Genomic DNA, 8,321 nt, shown 5'->3' with positions numbered 1-8,321 from the left:
GCCCCGAGCCATTTTGCTTGAGGATCGTACCTAGTCGAAGGGAAATCCTCCGGATTTCCGTAGTCAAAATTTTATAGGAGGGAGCGAGCGGGCTTGTAGAGCGAAGGAACGCCAAAAAGCTTCCCAGTTTTACGAAATATATAGAAAGCACGCTTCAAAGGTTTCTTCTTCAAAATCCTTCTTTTTACTGCTTTCTGTGTGCATATTTAATTGTCATCATGTAGATAGTTAATTTATAATTGCTTAGAATAAATAGGGGTAATTTAGTAATTCTACACTATTATTTTAGAAATAATCTGTCATAGGGAACCCGAAAGGGGCGCTGTGGGGTGCTAACACCTTCCCCACGCGTAACCGACTCCCTTACCCAACTCTGGTTGTAATGGCCGAAGTTGATTTATAAAATCAATTGCCTTATCCCTTTTTCCAATGTTTTGAGTAAAACATTGGTGGCGACTCCATGAACCCTCCTTTTGCGAAAACCACTAATCCATGGAGGGTCCCGCTTGGGATTAACATGGATTGGTGAGACATTTAATAAATAAATTGGATAAGATCGACAAGGTCTCAGTTTGAGAACAAGTCGTTCTAATAATCCAATACATTTTCAAAACTAAAATAAAAGCGAGCTCAACCGTCTTCGCGACCGCCGAGGCCCGTTTGGGCCGGTGGCGACAGGCAAATCTGGAAGTAGATCATGTGGAATAATGGCAGACACATTTTTCTTCTGGAGTAATGCAGAACCATTTCGCCCCATGTTCACTCTCTCATCACCCTTCAACTTTCTCTTATTAGTACATAATTCCTTAAGGAACTTTGCATATTTTGGAATTTGTCGGATGGCATCGAGGAGAGGAATGTTGACTTCCACCTTGCTAAACATATCCAGCAATTCAGTATCAATTTCTAATCTCTTCTTTGCTGGTCTATTTGGAAAGGGGAGTGGAATCTCTGATCTCCTCTTTGCTGCATCATTATTTTCAGCTGCACCTGCAAAGGAAGAATCACATTCCACTGGTGCTACAACTGATTGTTGCTGCACTGGTGGTAACTCTTTTCCACTTCTCAAAGTAATGGCACTCACATTCCCCTTTGGATTTAAAACTGTTTGGGAGGGAAGTTTGCCAGAACCTTGAGATTGAAACTGATTTACCTGAGATGCTAACTGGCCAATTTGAGTCTTTAAATCTTGGACAGTGGCATCCATATTTCTCTGAAACTGCAAATTTTGTGCAGCCATCTGTTGCATCATCTCCTCGAATGAAGGTCCACTCTTTTGTGCAGGAGGAGGTGTAGGTGCTGGTGGTTGTTGTTGCTGATGCTTGAATGGAGGCTGATATTTTCCAAAAGGTTGGAATGAAGGTTGTTGTTGTTGTTGCCCCCATTTCAGATTTGGATGATCTTTCCAACCTGGGTTGTATGTTTGGGAGTATGGATTGTAATTTTGTTGCTGTTGTGGCCTATATTGTTGTTGCTGGTTGGTGTAAATTCCAGAAACATTTGCATTTGTTTCTTGTAGAGTGGGACATGAATGTGTATAGTGCTCCTCTGAAGAACAAATGCCACAAACTGTTGCTGGACATTCACTTGCTGCATTCGCCTGTTGTTTTTGTTCAATTGCTAAATGTCTCACCATGGTGGTCAGCTCATTAATTTTGTTTTCCAGCCTTTGATTATCTACACCACAAACAGAACTAGAACCAGCACCACTTGCCATCTCATTTACTCCCTTGACAGCTCCTCTAAATCCAAATTGCTGAGTGTTGGCTGCCATGTTCGAAATGAGTTGTCTTGCAGCATTTGGTGTCTTATCCATCAGTGCTCCTCCACTTGCTGCATCTATCATGTTCCTATCCATCAAGGTTAGTCCTTCATAAAAATATTGAATCAATAATTGCTCACTAATTTGATGTTGAGGACATGTAGCACACAGCTTGTTGAATCTCTCCCAGTATTCATACAAAGTTTCTCCATTCAGTTGCCTTATACCACAAATCTCTTTCCTAATTGCTGCTGTTCTGGATGCAGGAAAGAATTTCTCTAGAAACAATCTCTTCATTTGATTCCATGTAGTGATTGTTGCTGGTAGAAAGTAGAGCCAATCTTTTGCAACACCATCCAGAGAGAAAGGAAATGCCTTCATTTTGACATGATCTTCAGGAACTCCTTGAGGTCTCATGGTGGAACACACTACATGGAACTCCTTTAAATGCTTATGAGGATCTTCACCTGCAAGTCCATGAAACTTGGGCAACAAATGGATAAGTCCAGATTTAAGCTCATAATTTGTTTGATTATCAGGATATTGAACACACCATGGTTGATACACAACATTAGGTGTAGCCAATTCCTTCAAAGTGAGTTCACGATTATCAGCCATGATATCAAATTCAGAATCAGTTTCAGAAGAAGAGCAAGATTGAAAATTAAAAATATCACTATCTAAGCAGGATTGAGGATTAAAAGTAGAATTAATAACTACTTCAGAATCAACTACACTACTATTATTATTCTGACTAGACCTACACCTTAACCTATGATGAAGTGTTCTTTCTATCTCAGGATCAAAATCATGTAATGTACCAGGGTTGGACCTAGTCATGCAAATAAGAACACATAAAAGGTTATGAAGTCAAAAGTCAACAGAAAAGTCAAAAGTCAACAGAAAAGTCAATATTTACTATATAAGCAACTATAACATGCAAAACTATACCAAATGAATTTTAAAAAATATTTCACCACCAGAACATCATTTCTCACATGATTTCCTAATTTTGAGAATTTTTTTGTGATTTTTAAAAATATCAAAAACAGTAAAAAATTGAAAAAGTGGTCTAAATGAAGGAATTTGGCAAAAAGGACCCCCAACACCCGTAGTTATCCCATAACAGGGGTGCCTTGATGTGTGAATTTTAGCCACCTTCCCACCAATTTTCAGCCCAATCTGACAACTTTCGCAAAAAAGACCAAAATACCCCTACAAAAAATTATACAGAACTCATAGAAGATGAAGGGATTTCGTGATTTTAAGCCCAGGTTACCCCCAATAGGGGGTAAGTTTGCTCAGAATCACGTTTTACCTTTGGAGACCAAGTTTCAGCTCAATCAGAGAATCTTTGAAAATTTTCGGAATGGTTTCATGGAGAGCCAAAATCAATTTCTTCAGGAAATGATTTCTACTAGTCCTCTATTTTCGGAATGTGTTTTCCTCTGTTTTTCCTCTGTTTTCTTTCCCTGTTTTTCCAGCTAAAATACAGCACAAAGAAACCACAAAGAAACCGCAAAGAAACCACACAATATTGCTACAAAAACACTACAAATTACCTAAACAATACAATTCAAGACAAACACAATAATATTGAAAACTAAACTGCAAAAACTACAATGAATTAGAGACAGAATTAGTGATAGAATCAGACATAGAATTGAATTACAAAATACTGTACTATAAATTCAAAAACATTTCTACAAACAGTTAGTATACATGATAAAAAATCAAAACAAAATGACTTATGTCCCCGGCAACGGCGCCATTTTGATAGCTCAGTCGTATCACTATCAAACAATTCTAGGTTCCTCAACAAATTTCTGTAATATAGAGGACTTAACCTAGGTCATCTCTCAAGGACACAAGCACATTATATTTTGAATTTAATCATGTATGTAAATCAATTTAGAACTCAGGGGGAAAAGATTTTCCAGCAAACAATTAGAGCAAAGCATTAAGAAAGCAAAGAAATCAAATCAACACAAAATTTCAATAGTATAGAAATTCGGTTCAAGGTTTCAATTCCTACGGTATAATCATCATTGTTCACAACAAATACGAATTATTAATCCATCTAATTCAATCCGAAATTAATCCAAACAGTAATCTAAATCTAGATTGTGAATTTTATTAAAACAGAAACTACAATCGCACGTTCCAAATTTCAACAAAATTCAAGAAAGTAACCGATTGAATTAGGGATTTAGGTTATTTCTAATTAGAAAATACTTCTTCTCATTTTCATTTAGGGTTCAAAACAGAGATTCAATATCATGAAAAACAGAATTTACACTAAACAAAAAAAAAAGAAGAAGAAAGAATTCGTTCGGTAAAAATTAGAAACTCAAATTTACCGTAGTTCTTGAAACCTTAACCCGATTAAGGAATTAGCCGTGCCTCATTATCATGTTGCAGCAAATTCCAATTGAGAGAAGAAATTCCGTGAGAGAGAAAAGGATTCGTGTAAAGAGAGAGTGAGAGAGAAGATGAGAAGTTTCTAAAGAGAGAAGAGAGACTTTTGAGAGAAACTTCTTGAGGAAGTTATCTCAAATCTGAAAATTTAAAAATATGAATTGTCCAAGACCCAACTCCTGAGTCATTACATGCTTTTAAAGACAAAATAATGGGTCTAAAACCAAAGGTCCAGTCCACTAATTACAATTCAAAAGCCTAATTAACTAAACAAAACAGTTTCATGACAAGCTGAACAATCAAGTGCAGCGCCGCGACCTTAAAGCACAATTTTGGGTCTGAAAATGTCCAAACTGGGCTTTTCGTCCAACATGTGAATTGTAGATCTCCGTCTTATCTTTACAGGGACACCAAGTTTGCCAAATTCCGAGTTGAATAGCTCTAGATATGGCTTGTACAAGAAACTGTGTCAAAACAGGAAATTCTTACGGAAAATTAGTAAAATTTATAACTAATTCCTAAATGATTCACTAATGCAAATCTGAACTAAAACATGAATAAAGGCTACTAAAAAGAATCAAACAAGGTAAAATCACATAAAGAAAGATATACTAAAATATGACTATCAGTTGTTCTGGCCACTTCTGAAATCTATAAATAGCAGACTCTAGCACTACTTTTGGACACACTCTCTAAAGACCAAGGAGAACCAAGAGAAGGAGATCAACCAGATTTCGCTCTAGCTTCGTCTTCTGCTTATCCAGGTAAAGGGGGAGTGAGAAACCTCGCTCGGGGGTGTGGGAATAATTATTGGGTAGTAGGATTGGCCCCCAATCCCTTGACTGATGCATGCTTCTAGGAACAGGCAAAATATGAATGTTTTCTATTTTGTCTTCTGGTTGTTCTGTTGTGTTCCTTGCTGGATGTAATGTGTGAATATGTAATTAATTTTTAGAATAAATATGTTTTGATATGAATTAGAGTGCTCTGTCAAATTTTGAGAGAACCCCATGAGAAAAAGGCAAAATATGAATGTTTTCTGTTTTGCTTTTTGAATGCTCTATTGCTTTCCTTGTGTGATGTAGAGTGTAAATATGTGACTGATTTCAAAATTAGATATGTTTTGATATAAATTAGAGTGTTATGTGGCTTCATGTGCGAAACCCTATGAAGAACAATTATGAGTATGACTATGTGAAATATGAACAAATGACATGAGACGTGATGTGAATGTGAATGTGTTAATGTGAATATTATGACTATGAGAATGTGAAATGTGATAAGACATGAAATTTCATGACATGTGAAGTGATGAGTCCATGAGTTTGTGAATGTGTGACATGCATCATGTGCATATATGAGCTAACAAGGTGTACCTTAGGGTCACCAGTGATGTAACAAGCTAACAAGGTGTACCTTAGGGTCACTAGTGATGTAAAAGGCTAACAAAGTGTACCTTAGGGTCACTAGTGATGTAACAAGCTATGATGTATGATTATGAGACACGTGACTGCCGCCACATGCATGCATCTATGAGTCGAGTCCATGACATCCTTGTATGATGAATGACTGTGTATGTATTATATGTAAAAATTGAATTTGCATCTGATTAATGAGTAGTTATGACTGTGCTAGTATGATTTGTGTGTGTGTTACCTAACTGTTATTTCGACATCTGGAACCGAGTGAGATGTTTCTCACTACCTTTTTGTTCTTTGTATGTGTTTAAATTGTGTTGTAGGTGATCATCAACATGAGGGTGTTGGTGATGAGGCTTAGGCTTCAGTTGGGCATGCTTTGATAGGATATGTGACATCAGGGCATAGCTTGGCTTAGTTTAGGATTTCATTATTGTATTTGTTTTGAAAAGACTCATGTTTCATTTTTCTATAAATTTCGTATTTGACCATGATTTAAGTTTACGAATGTGAATTCTCTACTCTTATGTTAATGGTGATGGACTCCTTCCACCAAGGGGATGATCAAAACATCAATGGTGAAGAGGAGCTCCTTGCCAAGGCCAAGATGGTGACCTTAGAGGGTGGATGTTCCTTTAAGGGTGAGGTTAAATGATGGTGGGCGTGAATGGTAGGGGCTTGGGCGAATAGGAGAAATGAATGGAGGATGGTATTTTTGGGTGTTCTAGTTGGCTCTCTTCACCAAGTGGAGGTGAAGGCCACTCAAGGGAACCCTAAACTCACTCTAGGGAGGAGATAGGAGAGGTAGGTCCTGTAGACCTAGTGACTAAGGAGAGGATTTGAGGCAAAAATGCTCACTCAAATTCATATATTCCAAAGTGTGTACAAGGTGCTAGGCTAAGGGTATTTATAGAGGTGGAAGGCATCTAGGTTGCATTTAGGGTTGCATGGCCGTGTAATGCAGCCCAAATGCATCCTAAATGAACCCTAGATGATGTGTGGGTTCCTTCCTACCAAAAGACCAAAATACCCTTTGACCTAAAAAATAGAAAAAAAAAATAGACTTTAACCTCACAAGTCAAGGTTTAAGCCCTAAAATAAATCCTAAACTAATTTTCCCCATAATACAAAGGCTAAATGAAAATACATATTAAAATCATATTATCTAAAGTACCTCGAAATAAAAGGGTAAAAAAGGAAATAAAGCAATAAAATCCTATACTACTCAAAATGGGCCTACGAGATGGATCAATACTCCACACTCATGATGAGTATGGCTCTAGGCATGGTATCTCCTTCATCTTCCTCCATTCTCCTAGCCATGGACCTAGTAATGGGTCCAACATGAAGTTCCAAGGGTGGCCCTCCATCATCCCCTCCTTCTTGAGAAAGATTTGACCTCAAATCTTGAAGCTCATCCGTGTCATTAGTTCCTAGAAAAGGGGTAAGATCACAGACATTAAATGAGGAACTAACTCCATAGTCAGAGGGAAGATCTAAAATGTATGCATTGCCATTAATCTTTTGGAGAACTTGGAAAGGTCCATCTCCCCTAGGTTGAGTTTTGACATCCTTTGAGTAGGGAATCTATCCTTTCTCAAATGAAGCCAAACCCAATCCCCAACTTAAAAAGTCACCTTTTTCCTCCCTTTGTTGTTGTATTTGGCATATTTTTGGGTTTTTTTTCTCAATTTGGTTCTTGACCTTCTCATGGTATTTCTTTACAAAATCAGCCCTTGATACTCCTTCTTTGTGAAACAAAGTAGTATTAGGGAGTGGTAGTAAGTCAAGAGGGGTGAGAGGATTAAAGCCATATACAACCTCAAAAGGGGATAGATTAGTAGTCTTGTGGACTACCCTATTGTCGGAAAACTCTATATGGGGAAGACAATCATCCCAAGTTTTCTTATTCCCTTTCAATATGACCCTTAACAATGTGGATAGGGATCTATTCACCACTTCGGTTTGCCCATCGGTTTGTGGGTGACACGTAGTGGAATAGACAAGCTTGGTTCCTAGTTTTTCCCATAACACTTTCCAAAAATGACTTAGGAACTTTGCATCCCTATCGGACACAATAGTCATGGGTAGACCATGCAAACGAACCACTTCCTTGAAGAAAAGCTTAGCAATATAACCACAAAGATAGAATCAAATCCCCTTTGGGTTCTTGGGAGACCAAGCACAAAATCCATACTAATGTCAACCCAAGGGGAGCTAGCTATAGGAAGGGGTGTATAGAGTCCATGAGGCATTACTCTAGATTTGGTTTGGAGACAAGTAATGCATTTAGAACAATGCCTTTGGACGTCTATTCTCATGTGTGGCCAATAAAATTTTGATTTTAAAAGACTTAGGGTTTTATCAACCCCAAAGTGGCCCATGAGTCCCCCTTCATGAATTTCCTTGACCAAAAGCTTCCTAATGGATCCTTGAGGTATGCAAAGTTTTCCCATCCTAAAAAGGTACCCTTCAAGTAAGTAGTATCCATCAAAAGGATTTTTGGAGGCATTTAGCAAAGATGGATTGGAAATCTTGATCAAGTTCGTACAATTCCTTTAGATTATCAAATCCAAGGATTTGAGATCTTAAGGAGAAGAGTAACGTATGCCTCCTAGAGAGAGCATCGACCACTACATTATTCTTCCATTTTTTGTACTTGATTATATAAGGGAATTGTTCAAGATATTCAACCCACTTAGCATGCCTTTTATTTAATTTCC

At 37.7% G+C, this 8,321-nt stretch overlaps 1 non-coding gene across 1 annotated transcript; it reads left to right on the top strand.

Moving 5' to 3' along the window:
• Window positions 1-1,904: 1,904 nt before the first annotated feature.
• On the top strand, window positions 1,905-2,009 carry LOC145953623 (small nucleolar RNA R71). Its single transcript, XR_014430906.1, has one exon. It is a non-coding gene; the product is annotated as a small nucleolar RNA R71 (small nucleolar RNA).
• Window positions 2,010-8,321: the final 6,312 nt, after the last annotated feature.

This window comes from Cajanus cajan, chromosome 11 (genome assembly GCF_000230855.2).
Source record: "Cajanus cajan strain Asha chromosome 11, NIPB_CcT2T_4, whole genome shotgun sequence".
Lineage (NCBI taxonomy): Eukaryota > Viridiplantae > Streptophyta > Magnoliopsida > Fabales > Fabaceae > Cajanus > Cajanus cajan.
The sequence above is the reverse complement of the archived record's forward strand: the minus strand, read 5'-3'. Positions and strand labels throughout refer to the sequence as shown.